This window comes from Brassica rapa, unplaced genomic scaffold, assembly GCF_000309985.2.
Source record: "Brassica rapa cultivar Chiifu-401-42 unplaced genomic scaffold, CAAS_Brap_v3.01 Scaffold0752, whole genome shotgun sequence".
Classification (NCBI taxonomy): Eukaryota; Viridiplantae; Streptophyta; class Magnoliopsida; order Brassicales; family Brassicaceae; genus Brassica; species Brassica rapa.
The window spans coordinates 56,757-70,945 of NW_022610692.1; positions in this window are offsets into that span (position 1 = coordinate 56,757).

The following is a 14,189-nucleotide window of genomic DNA, read 5'->3' on the forward strand; positions in this document are numbered from 1 at the left end:
CCACTTTCAAATCAGGTGATCCCAGTTTTCCTGTTTGGGAATATGACAGCTTCTTTGTCATTCTAATCAAACCAGGATGAATCGCGATGTAAGAAGCTTGATTTTGATACATAAAGTAGTGGAGAATCATCAGGAAGCTGAATAAATCTCATAGGAGTTAGGATGAAGAAGCTATCCCACTTTCAAATCAGGTGATCCAGTTTTCCTGTTTGGGAATATGACAGCTTCTTTGTCATTCTAATCAAACCAGGATGAATCGCGATGTAAGAAGCTTGATTTTGAAACATAAAGTAGTGGAGAATCACCAGGAAGCTGAATAAATCTCATAGGAGTTAGGATGAAGAAGCTATCCCACTTTCAAATCAGGTGATCCCAGTTTTCCTGTTTGGGAATATGACAGCTTCTTTGTCATTCTAATCAAACCAGGATGAATCGCGATGTAAGAAGCTTTATTTTGATACATAAAGTAGTGGAGAATCACCAGGAAGCTGAATAAATCTCATAGGAGTTAGGATGAAGAAGCTATCCCACTTTCAAATCAGGTGATCCCAGTTTTCCTGTTTGGGAATATGACAGCTTCTTTGTCATTCTAATCAAACCAGGATGAATCGCGATGTAAGAAGCTTGATTTTGATACATAAAGTAGTGGAGAATCACCAGGAAGCGAATAAATCTCATAGGAGTTAGGATGAAGAAGCTATCCCACTTTCAAATCAGGTGATCCCAGTTTTCCTGTTTGGGAATATGACAGCTTCTTTGTCATTCTAATCAAACCAGGATGAATCGCGATGTAAGAAGCTTGATTTTGATACATAAAGTAGTGGAGAATCACCAGGAAGCTGAATAAATCTCATAGGAGTTAGGATGAAGAAGCTATCCCACTTTCAAATCAGGTGATCCCAGTTTTCCTGTTTGGGAATATGACAGCTTCTTTGTCATTCTAATCAAACCAGGATGAATCGCGATGTAAGAAGCTTGATTTTGATACATAAAGTAGTGGAGAATCACCAGGAAGCTGAATAAATCTCATAGGAGTTAGGATGAAGAAGCTATCCCACTTTCAAATCAGGTGATCCCAGTTTTCCTGTTTGGGAATATGACAGCTTCTTTGTCATTCTAATCAAACCAGGATGAATCGCGATGTAAGAAGCTTGATTTTGATACATAAAGTAGTGGAGAATCACCAGGAAGTCGAATAAATCTCATAGGAGTTAGGATGAAGAAGCTATCCCACTTTCAAATCAGGTGATCCCAGTTTTCCTGTTTGGGAATATGACAGCTTCTTTGTCATTCTAATCAAACCAGGATGAATCGCGATGTAAGAAGCTTGATTTTGATACATAAAGTAGTGGAGAATCACCAGGAAGCTGAATAAATCTCATAGGAGTTAGGATGAAGAAGCTATCCCACTTTCAAATCAGGTGATCCCAGTTTTCCTGTTTGGGAATATGACAGCTTCTTTGTCATTCTAATCAAACCAGGATGAATCGCGATGTAAGAAGCTTGATTTTGATACATAAAGTAGTGGAGAATCACCAGGAAGCTGAATAAATCTCATAGGAGTTAGGATGAAGAAGCTATCCCACTTTCAAATCAGGTGATCCCAGTTTTCTGTTTGGGAATATGACAGCTTCTTTGTCATTCTAATCAAACCAGGATGAATCGCGATGTAAGAAGCTTGATTTTGATACATAAAGTAGTGGAGAATCACCAGGAAGCTGAATAAATCTCATAGGAGTTAGGATGAAGAAGCTATCCCACTTTCAAATCAGGTGATCCCAGTTTTCCTGTTTGGGAATATGACAGCTTCTTTGTCATTCTAATCAAACCAGGATGAATCGCGATGTAAGAAGCTTGATTTTGATACATAAAGTAGTGGAGAATCACCAGGAAGCTGAATAAATCTCATAGGAGTTAGGATGAAGAAGCTATCCCACTTTCAAATCAGGTGATCCCAGTTTTCCTGTTTGGGAATATGACAGCTTCTTTGTCATTCTAATCAAACCAGGATGAATCGCGATGTAAGAAGCTTGATTTTGATACATAAAGTAGTGGAGAATCACCAGGAAGCTGAATAAATCTCATAGGAGTGCAAGGCATAAGAGTGACTGATGTAGAAGGCAAAGAAGAATGTTTGGAATCGCCTAAGGGAAGTGGGGAACCATTGGAGTGAAGGTCACGGGTCTGGTTAAGGATTCAAAGTCTTCCCACCCGTTAGGACCTGTCACTATCCAGGACCACTCTGCCCTCTCTCCTCTGTCCTAACTCTTTGTTTATTGTTTCCTTCATGTCGACATCTTGCTGTAGAGTTCTTAAATGGGTTGTCCCATAACAAAATGAATAAGGGGAAAAGAGTTCTCTATTATTCTCTTGTCAATCTCCTCTCTCCCTCACGGATTAACCTAGTTCTTCTCTAATCTCTTCACAAAACTCCTTAAACTCTCACATTAAATCCTCTAAAACTCTCATGGTATCAGAGCAGCTTTGCTCTTGAGACCTAAAACTCTTTTTTCTTCCGCAAATTCCTGTGTTTCATTTCTATTTTGGCAAAGTTCATCCTGTTCTTGAGGTGTTCTTCAAACACATTCCAGAATTGCCAAAAATAGCAAAGTTTATCCAAAACTTTCTTTTTTCTTTCTCTCTTGATGGAACCTCTGAGAACCCAAAGATGGTGATGATACCAGTTACCTCAGGGTCCTAACTACCTGACATGGGCAAGACTTGCCAAAACAGCTCTCGGAGGCAGAGGTCTTTGGGAGATTGTTGAAGAAGGTCGCCCCACCAAGAAGACTATCCTAGGAGAGGATGGCAAAGAAGTGGTGGTTGCGGATGCTGGGGATAAGAAGAAAGGTCAGGAGGACCTCATGTTGGTCTCCATCCAGAATAGCCTCGCCCCTTTCTCCAAGAGGCTTATGCATTTTGTGAAACTTCCAAGGAGCTGTGGGATACTCTCAAGAAGGTGTATGCCAACAAATCCAACATCAGCAAGGTGTATGAAGTAAAAGGAGCAATCAACTCTCTAAGTCAAGAGGACACAGACTTTGATGCTCATTTTGGGAAGTTCCGGTCTCTATGGGCTGAGCTAGAGATGCTCAGACCTGCAACAGTTGATCCGGATGTTCTACATGAAAGAAGGGAGCAAGATAAGGTCTTTGCCTTGCTGCTCACTCTCAACCCAGGGTATGATGACCTTATTAGGCACATACTGAGGAACAAGGAGCTTCCATCTCTAGATGAAGTGTGTGCTGAGATTCAGAAGGAGCACGGCTCAGTGGGTCTCTTTAGAGAAAGGGAGAGCTAGTCATGGCCAATCAAGCTGAAGGAGCCGAGAGCAAACCTGCCGGAGTAGCCAACAAAGGGTACTACAAGCCGGAGGAGAAGAAGGTGTGGGTGTGTGATCATTCAAAGAAGGGTCATGGAAAGGACAAGTGCTGGATACTTCACCCACACCTCAAACCGGCTAAGTTCAAGACTGATGGCCGGAGCAAACTATTCAGGTGATGTAGGTGAAGCTTCCACAGCCTACCGCACTCATGAGAGCAAGGGAAACCAGGATGAGTCCATCAAGAAATCCGACATTGAGGCACTCATCAAAGCTCTCAAGGAGTCTGGTAAAACTCTTGGTACCTCTCTTAGTGCATCCTATCAAGTTCCTAGGAGTTTATTCACTGCTTTTCAAGTCTCTCATGAATCTGATAGAGTTAAACCCTTAGTCATAGACTCAGGAGCCTCTCATCACATGATTAGTGATCTAAACTTGATTAAAAAATATTACTCCTGCAGTAGGAATGTTATGATAGCTGATGGTAACAAGGTTCCAATTAAAGGCATAGGTGAACTTAAATTATTTGAGAAAGATTCCAAAGCCTTCTACATGCCTAGTTTCAACTCTAATTGATCTGTGAAAAGGGGACCAATGACTTGAATTGCAATGTTATATTTAAGCCTGATGATGTCTACTTTCAGGATATTGACTCATGTAGGTTGCTTGGCAAAGGTGTGAGCAAGGGGAAACCTGTACTGCTAGAAGACACTAAGCTTGCATCCGATCTATCTGTTGCTTTCAATTCAAGTTTTAATTTCCCTAAAGATGTAATGTGGCATGCTAGATTAGGACATCCCCCCTCTCGTGCCTTGAACATCATGTTGCCTAGTATTCATTTCAACAAGATTGTGAAGCTTGTATCTTAGGAAAACATTGCAAAACTGTATTTCCCAAGTCTAGTACAATCTATGAACACTGTTTGATTTATCCACTCGGATGTATGGGCTGCTCCATGTTTCTCTAGAGAACATCACAATATTTTGTACCTTTATTGATGAGAATCCAAGTATACATGGATCACTCTCTTACAATCAAAGGATAGGGTCTTAGATGCATTCATAACTTGAAACATATGTCTCTAACCATTACAATGCCAAAGTTAAGATTTTGAGATCAGATAATGGAGGAGAGTACACCAGCAATGCATTCAAAGCCCATCTAGCCAAACAAGGTGTACATCCATCAAACCAGCTGTCCATACACTCCACAACAGAATGGTGTGGCCGAGAGGAAGAACAGACCACCTCATGGAGGTCACTAGGAGCATGATGTTCCATACAAGTGTCCCAAAGAGCTTTTGGGGGGATGCGGTCCTAACTGCATGCTACTTGATCAACCGGAATTCCTACCAGAGTTCTCAAGACGCTCTCCATTTGAGGTATTGAACAAAGCTAAACCATCTATTGATCATATGCGTGTGTTTGGGTGTCTTTGCTTTGTTTGAAACCAGGAGAACTGAGGAACAAGCTGGAGGCTAAGAGCACAAGAGCTATGTTTCATTGGGTATTCACCAAACCAGAAGGGCTATAAGTGCTATGAACCAGAGACTAGGAGAGTCCTGGTATCCAGGGATGTGAAGTTTGTAGAAACCAGAGGGTACTACAACAACAAGGACTGGAATGAGCTGGAGAACCTGTCTCAATCCGCATCAGATAGAGCAGCCAATCTCAGACAAGTCATGAGGAGACTTGGGTCAGCTTACCTATGGAAGAGCCGGGACAAGCAGGATCTATAATGTGGAGGATCAAGCCGGTCTGAAGAGCAAAACGAGACAACTACAGATGAAGTTGAGACACAAGAATCTGCTCCCCTTGATCCTGAGGGGGGAATCAGAGTGAACCACTAGTTCATGATCAAGAAGAGCACCATGACCAAGAGGAGGAAGTGGAGGATCAGAATCAGAACTTGGAAGGTGGAGAAGGACTCAGAATGAAGAAGCTCAGCCAGTGCTTAGGAGAAGTACCAGATCAAGAAGCCGGCTTCAAACTGGAAAACCACCAGAGTCTACTTCAATGCAGAGGCAGTAGCTCACCCACCCAGTGGAGTGTGCTCCTAGCTCACTATCCAGAAGAACATCAAGCCTTTGGGGTTCATTGGATCAGGAATGGATACCAAGAACATATGCAGAAGCTATGGAAGATGACGAATGGAGGGAATCAGTGAATGATGAAATGGGAGCATGGAGAGGAACAACACCTGGTATGAGACAGAGCTTCCAAAAGGAAGAAAGCTGTAACCAGCAGACTCATACACACCTCATTTACTTGCAAATGGGAGCAAGAAGAAAAGAAGACCAGATGGTAGCAAGAGGATACACCCAAGTGTATGGAGAAGACTATCTAGAATAAATCTCATAGGAGTTAGGATGAAGAAGCTATCCCACTTTCAAATCAGGTGATCCCAGTTTTCCTGTTTGGGAATATGACAGCTTCTTTGTCATTCTAATCAAACCAGGATGAATCGCGATGTAAGAAGCTTGATTTTGATACATAAAGTAGTGGAGAATCACCAGGAAGCTGAATAAATCTCATAGGAGTTAGGATGAAGAAGCTATCCCACTTTCAAATCAGGTGATCCCAGTTTTCCTGTTTGGGAATATGACAGCTTCTTTGTCATTCTAATCAAACCAGGATGAATCGCGATGTAAGAAGCTTGATTTTGATACATAAAGTAGTGGAGAATCACCAGGAAGCTGAATAAATCTCATAGGAGTTAGGATGAAGAAGCTATCCCACTTTCAAATCAGGTGATCCCAGTTTTCCTGTTTGGGAATATGACAGCTTCTTTGTCATTCTAATCAAACCAGGATGAATCGCGATGTGTAAGAAGCTTGATTTTGATACATAAAGTAGTGGAGAATCACCAGGAAGCTGAATAAATCTCATAGGAGTTAGGATGAAGAAGAGCTATCCCACTTTCAAATCAGGTGATCCCAGTTTTCCTGTTTGGGAATATGACAGCTTCTTTGTCATTCTAATCAAACCAGGATGAATCGCGATGTAAGAAGCTTGATTTTGATACATAAAGTAGTGGAGAATCACCAGGAAGAGTGAATAAATCTCATAGGAGTTAGGATGAAGAAGCTATATCCCACTTTCAAATCAGGTGATCCCAGTTTTCCTGTTTGGGAATATGACAGCTTCTTTGTCATTCTAATCAAACCAGGATGAATCGCGATGTAAGAAGCTTGATTTTGATACATAAAGTAGTGGAGAATCACCAGGAAGCTGAATAAATCTCATAGGAGTTAGGATGAAGAAGCTATCCCACTTTCAAATCAGGTGATCCCAGTTTTCCTGTTTGGGAATATGACAGCTTCTTTGTCATTCTAATCAAACCAGGATGAATCGCGATGTAAGAAGCTTGATTTTGATACATAAAGTAGTGGAGAATCACCAGGAAGCTGAATAAATCTCATAGGAGTTAGGATGAAGAAGCTATCCCACTTTCAAATCAGGTGATCCCAGTTTTCCTGTTTGGGAATATGACAGCTTCTTTGTCATTCTAATCAAACCAGGATGAATCGCGATGTAAGAAGCTTGATTTTGATACATAAAGTAGTGGAGAATCACCAGGAAGCGAATAAATCTCATAGGAGTTAGGATGAAGAAGCTATCCCACTTTCAAATCAGGTGATCCCAGTTTTCCTGTTTGGGAATATGACAGCTTCTTTGTCATTCTAATCAAACCAGGATGAATCGCGATGTAAGAAGCTTGATTTTGATACATAAAGTAGTGGAGAATCACCAGGAAGCTGAATAAATCTCATAGGAGTTAGGATGAAGAAGCTATCCCACTTTCAAATCAGGTGATCCCAGTTTTCCTGTTTGGGAATATGACAGCTTCTTTGTCATTCTAATCAAACCAGGATGAATCGCGATGTAAGAAGCTTGATTTTGATACATAAAGTAAAGTGTGGAGAATCACCAGGAAGCTGAATAAATCTCATAGGAGTTAGGATGAAGAAGCTATCCCACTTTCAAATCAGGTGATCCCAGTTTTCCTGTTTGGGAATATGACAGCTTCTTTGTCATTCTAATCAAACCAGGATGAATCGCGATGTAAGAAGCTTGATTTTGATACATAAAGTAGTGGAGAATCACCAGGAAGCTGAATAAATCTCATAGGAGTTAGGATGAAGAAGCTATCCCACTTTCAAATCAGGTGATCCCAGTTTTCCTGTTTGGGAATATGACAGCTTCTTTGTCATTCTAATCAAACCAGGATGAATCGCGATGTAAGAAGCTTGATAAAACTCATAGGAGTTAGGATGAAGAAGCTATCCCACTTTCAAATCAGGTGATCCCAGTTTCCTGTTTGGGAATATGACAGCTTCTTTGTCATTCTAATCAAACCAGGATGAATCGCGATGTAAGAAGCTTGATTTTGAACATAAAGTAGTGGAGAATCACCAGGAAGCCGAATAAATCTCATAGGAGTTAGGATGAAGAAGCTATCCCACTTTCAAATCAGGTGATCCCAGTTTTCCTGTTTGGGAATATGACAGCTTCTTTGTCATTCTAATCAAACCAGGATGAATCGCGATGTAAGAAGCTTGATTTTGATACATAAAGTAGTGGAGAATCACCAGGAAGCTGAATAAATCTCATAGGAGTTAGGATGAAGAAGCTATCCCACTTTCAAATCAGGTGATCCCAGTTTTCCTGTTTGGGAATATGACAGCTTCTTTGTCATTCTAATCAAACCAGGATGAATCGCGATGTAAGAAGCTTGATTTTGATACATAAAGTAGTGGAGAATCACCAGGAAGCTGAATAAATCTCATAGGAGTTAGGATGAAGAAGCTATCCCACTTTCAAATCAGGTGATCCCAGTTTTCCTGTTTGGGAATATGACAGCTTCTTTGTCATTCTAATCAAACCAGGATGAATCGCGATGTAAGAAGCTTGATTTTGATACATAAAGTAGTGGAGAATCACCAGGAAGCTGAATAAATCTCATAGGAGTTAGGATGAAGAAGCTATCCCACTTTCAAATCAGGTGATCCCAGTTTTCCTGTTTGGGAATATGACAGCTTCTTTGTCATTCTAATCAAACCAGGATGAATCGCGATGTAAGAAGCTTGATTTTGATACATAAAGTAGTGGAGAATCACCAGGAAGCTGAATAAATCTCATAGGAGTTAGGATGAAGAAGCTATCCCACTTTCAAATCAGGTGATCCCAGTTTTCCTGTTTGGGAATATGACAGCTTCTTTGTCATTCTAATCAAACCAGGATGAATCGCGATGTAAGAAGCTTGATTTTGATACATAAAGTAGTGGAGAATCACCAGGAAGCTGAATAAATCTCATAGGAGTTAGGATGAAGAAGCTATCCCACTTTCAAATCAGGTGATCCCAGTTTTCCTGTTTGGGAATATGACAGCTTCTTTGTCATTCTAATCAAACCAGGATGAATCGCGATGTAAGAAGCTTGATTTTGATACATAAAGTAGTGGAGAATCACCAGGAAGCGAATAAATCTCATAGGAGTTAGGATGAAGAAGCTATCCCACTTTCAAATCAGGTGATCCCAGTTTTCCTGTTTGGGAATATGACAGCTTCTTTGTCATTCTAATCAAACCAGGATGAATCGCGATGTAAGAAGCTTGATTTTGAAACATAAAGTAGTGGAGAATCACCAGGAAGCTGAATAAATCTCATAGGAGTTAGGATGAAGAAGCTATCCCACTTTCAAATCAGGTGATCCCAGTTTTCCTGTTTGGGAATATGACAGCTTCTTTGTCATTCTAATCAAACCAGGATGAATCGCGATGTAAGAAGCTTGATTTTGATACATAAAGTAGTGGAGAATCACCAGGAAGCTGAATAAATCTCATAGGAGTTAGGATGAAGAAGCTATCCCACTTTCAAATCAGGTGATCCCAGTTTTCCTGTTTGGGAATATGACAGCTTCTTTGTCATTCTAATCAAACCAGGATGAATCGCGATGTAAGAAGCTTGATTTTGATACATAAAGTAGTGGAGAATCACCAGGAAGCTGAATAAATCTCATAGGAGTTAGGATGAAGAAGCTATCCCACTTTCAAATCAGGTGATCCCAGTTTTCCTGTTTGGGAATATGACAGCTTCTTTGTCATTCTAATCAAACCAGGATGAATCGCGATGTAAGAAGCTTGATTTTGATACATAAAGTAGTGGAGAATCACCAGGAAGCTGAATAAATCTCATAGGAGTTAGGATGAAGAAGCTATCCCACTTTCAAATCAGGTGATCCCAGTTTTCCTGTTTGGGAATATGACAGCTTCTTTGTCATTCTAATCAAACCAGGATGAATCGCGATGTAAGAAGCTTGATTTTGATACATAAAGTAGTGGAGAATCACCAGGAAGCTGAATAAATCTCATAGGAGTTAGGATGAAGAAGCTATCCCACTTTCAAATCAGGTGATCCCAGTTTTCCTGTTTGGGAATATGACAGCTTCTTTGTCATTCTAATCAAACCAGGATGAATCGCGATGTAAGAAGCTTGATTTTGATACATAAAGTAGTGGAGAATCACCAGGAAGCTGAATAAATCTCATAGGAGTTAGGATGAAGAAGCTATCCCACTTTCAAATCAGGTGATCCCAGTTTTCCTGTTTGGGAATATGACAGCTTCTTTGTCATTCTAATCAAACCAGGATGAATCGCGATGTAAGAAGCTTGATTTTGATACATAAAGTAGTGGAGAATCACCAGGAAGCTGAATAAATCTCATAGGAGTTAGGATGAAGAAGCTATCCCACTTTCAAATCAGGTGATCCCAGTTTTCCTGTTTGGGAATATGACAGCTTCTTTGTCATTCTAATCAAACCAGGATGAATCGCGATGTAAGAAGCTTGATTTTGATACATAAAGTAGTGGAGAATCACCAGGAAGCTGAATAAATCTCATAGGAGTTAGGATGAAGAAGCTATCCCACTTTCAAATCAGGTGATCCCAGTTTTCCTGTTTGGGAATATGACAGCTTCTTTGTCATTCTAATCAAACCAGGATGAATCGCGATGTAAGAAGCTTGATTTTGATACATAAAGTAGTGGAGAATCACCAGGAAGCTGAATAAATCTCATAGGAGTTAGGATGAAGAAGCTATCCCACTTTCAAATCAGGTGATCCCAGTTTTCCTGTTTGGGAATATGACAGCTTCTTTGTCATTCTAATCAAACCAGGATGAATCGCGATGTAAGAAGCTTGATTTTGATACATAAAGTAGTGGAGAATCACCAGGAAGCTGAATAAATCTCATAGGAGTTAGGATGAAGAAGCTATCCCACTTTCAAATCAGGTGATCCCAGTTTTCCTGTTTGGGAATATGACAGCTTCTTTGTCATTCTAATCAAACCAGGATGAATCGCGATGTAAGAAGCTTGATTTTGATACATAAAGTAGTGGAGAATCACCAGGAAGCTGAATAAATCTCATAGGAGTTAGGATGAAGAAGCTATCCCACTTTCAAATCAGGTGATCCCAGTTTTCCTGTTTGGGAATATGACAGCTTCTTTGTCATTCTAATCAAACCAGGATGAATCGCGATGTAAGAAGCTTGATTTTGATACATAAAGTAGTGGAGAATCACCAGGAAGCTGAATAAATCTCATAGGAGTTAGGATGAAGAAGCTATCCCACTTTCAAATCAGGTGATCCCAGTTTTCCTGTTTGGGAATATGACAGCTTCTTTGTCATTCTAATCAAACCAGGATGAATCGCGATGTAAGAAGCTTGATTTTGATACATAAAGTAGTGGAGAATCACCAGGAAGCTGAATAAATCTCATAGGAGTTAGGATGAAGAAGCTATCCCACTTTCAAATCAGGTGATCCCAGTTTTCCTGTTTGGGAATATGACAGCTTCTTTGTCATTCTAATCAAACCAGGATGAATCGCGATGTAAGAAGCTTGATTTTGATACATAAAGTAGTGGAGAATCACCAGGAAGCTGAATAAATCTCATAGGAGTTAGGATGAAGAAGCTATCCCACTTTCAAATCAGGTGATCCCAGTTTTCCTGTTTGGGAATATGACAGCTTCTTTGTCATTCTAATCAAACCAGGATGAATCGCGATGTAAGAAGCTTGATTTTGATACATAAAGTAGTGGAGAATCACCAGGAAGCTGAATAAATCTCATAGGAGTTAGGATGAAGAAGCTATCCCACTTTCAAATCAGGTGATCCCAGTTTTCCTGTTTGGGAATATGACAGCTTCTTTGTCATTCTAATCAAACCAGGATGAATCGCGATGTAAGAAGCTTGATTTTGATACATAAAGTAGGGGAGAATCACCAGGAAGCTGAATAAATCTCATAGGAGTTAGGATGAAGAAGCTATCCCACTTTCAAATCAGGTGATCCCAGTTTTCCTGTTTGGGAATATGACAGCTTCTTTGTCATTCTAATCAAACCAGGATGAATCGCGATGTAAGAAGCTTGATTTTGATACATAAAGTAGTGGAGAATCACCAGGAAGCTGAATAAATCTCATAGGAGTTAGGATGAAGAAGCTATCCCACTTTCAAATCAGGTGATCCCAGTTTTCCTGTTTGGGAATATGACAGCTTCTTTGTCATTCTAATCAAACCAGGATGAATCGCGATGTAAGAAGCTTGATTTTGATACATAAAGTAGTGGAGAATCACCAGGAAGCTGAATAAATCTCATAGGAGTTAGGATGAAGAAGCTATCCCACTTTCAAATCAGGTGATCCCAGTTTTCCTGTTTGGGAATATGACAGCTTCTTTGTCATTCTAATCAAACCAGGATGAATCGCGATGTAAGAAGCTTGATTTTGATACATAAAGTAGTGGAGAATCACCAGGAAGCTGAATAAATCTCATAGGAGTTAGGATGAAGAAGCTATCCCACTTTCAAATCAGGTGATCCCAGTTTTCCTGTTTGGGAATATGACAGCTTCTTTGTCATTCTAATCAAACCAGGATGAATCGCGATGTAAGAAGCTTGATTTTGATACATAAAGTAGTGGAGAATCACCAGGAAGCTGAATAAATCTCATAGGAGTTAGGATGAAGAAGCTATCCCACTTTCAAATCAGGTGATCCCAGTTTTCCTGTTTGGGAATATGACAGCTTCTTTGTCATTCTAATCAAACCAGGATGAATCGCGATGTAAGAAGCTTGATTTTGATACATAAAGTAGTGGAGAATCACCAGGAAGCTGAATAAATCTCATAGGAGTTAGGATGAAGAAGCTATCCCACTTTCAAATCAGGTGATCCCAGTTTTCCTGTTTGGGAATATGACAGCTTCTTTGTCATTCTAATCAAACCAGGATGAATCGCGATGTAAGAAGCTTGATTTTGATACATAAAGTAGTGGAGAATCACCAGGAAGCTGAATAAATCTCATAGGAGTTAGGATGAAGAAGCTATCCCACTTTCAAATCAGGTGATCCCAGTTTTCCTGTTTGGGAATATGACAGCTTCTTTGTCATTCTAATCAAACCAGGATGAATCGCGATGTAAGAAGCTTGATTTTGATACATAAAGTAGTGGAGAATCACCAGGAAGCTGAATAAATCTCATAGGAGTTAGGATGAAGAAGCTATCCCACTTTCAAATCAGGTGATCCCAGTTTTCCTGTTTGGGAATATGACAGCTTCTTTGTCATTCTAATCAAACCAGGATGAATCGCGATGTAAGAAGCTTGATTTTGATACATAAAGTAGTGGAGAATCACCAGGAAGCTGAATAAATCTCATAGGAGTTAGGATGAAGAAGCTATCCCACTTTCAAATCAGGTGATCCCAGTTTTCCTGTTTGGGAATATGACAGCTTCTTTGTCATTCTAATCAAACCAGGATGAATCGCGATGTAAGAAGCTTGATTTTGAACATAAAGTAGTGGAGAATCACCAGGAAGCAATAAATCTCATAGGAGTTAGGATGAAGAAGCTATCCCACTTTCAAATCAGGTGATCCCAGTTTTCCTGTTTGGGAATATGACAGCTTCTTTGTCATTCTAATCAAACCAAGATGAATCGCGATGTAAGAAGCTTGATTTTGATACATAAAGTAGTGGAGAATCACGAGGAAGCTGAATAAATTTCATAGGAGTTAGGATGAAGAAGCTATCCCACTTTCAAATCAGGTGATCCCAGTTTTTCTGTTTGAGAATATGACAGCTTCTTTGTCATTCTAATCAAACCAGGATGAATCGCGATGTAAGAAGCTTGATTTTGATACATAAAGTAGTGGAGAATCATCAGGAAGTCGAATAAAGCTCATAGGAGTTAGGATGAAGAAGCTATCCCACTTTCAAATCAGGTGATCCCAGTTTTCCTGTTTGGGAATATGACAGCTTCTTTGTCATTCTAATCAAACCAGGATTAATCGCGATTTAAGAAGCTTGATTTTGATACATAAAGTAGTGGAGAATCACCAGGAAGTGAATAAATCTCATAGGAGTTAGGATGAAGAAGCTATCCCACTTTCAAATCAGGTGATCCCAGTTTTCCTGTTTGGGAATATGACAGCTTCTTTGTCATTCTAATCAAACCAGGATGAATCGCGATGTAAGAAGCTTGATTTTGATACATAAAGTAGTGGAGAATCACCAGGAAGTCGAATAAATCTCATAGGAGTTAGGATGAAGAAGCTATCCCACTTTCAAATCAGGTGATCCCAGTTTTCCTGTTTGGGAATATGACAGCTTCTTTGTCATTCTAATCAAACCAGGATGAATCGCGATGTAAGAAGCTTGATTTTGATACATAAAGTAGTGGAGAATCACCAGGAAGCTGAATAAATCTCATAGGAGTTAGGATGAAGAAGCTATCCCACTTTCAAATCAGGTGATCCCAGTTTTCCTGTTTGGGAATATGACAGCTTCTTTGTCATTCTAATCAAACCAG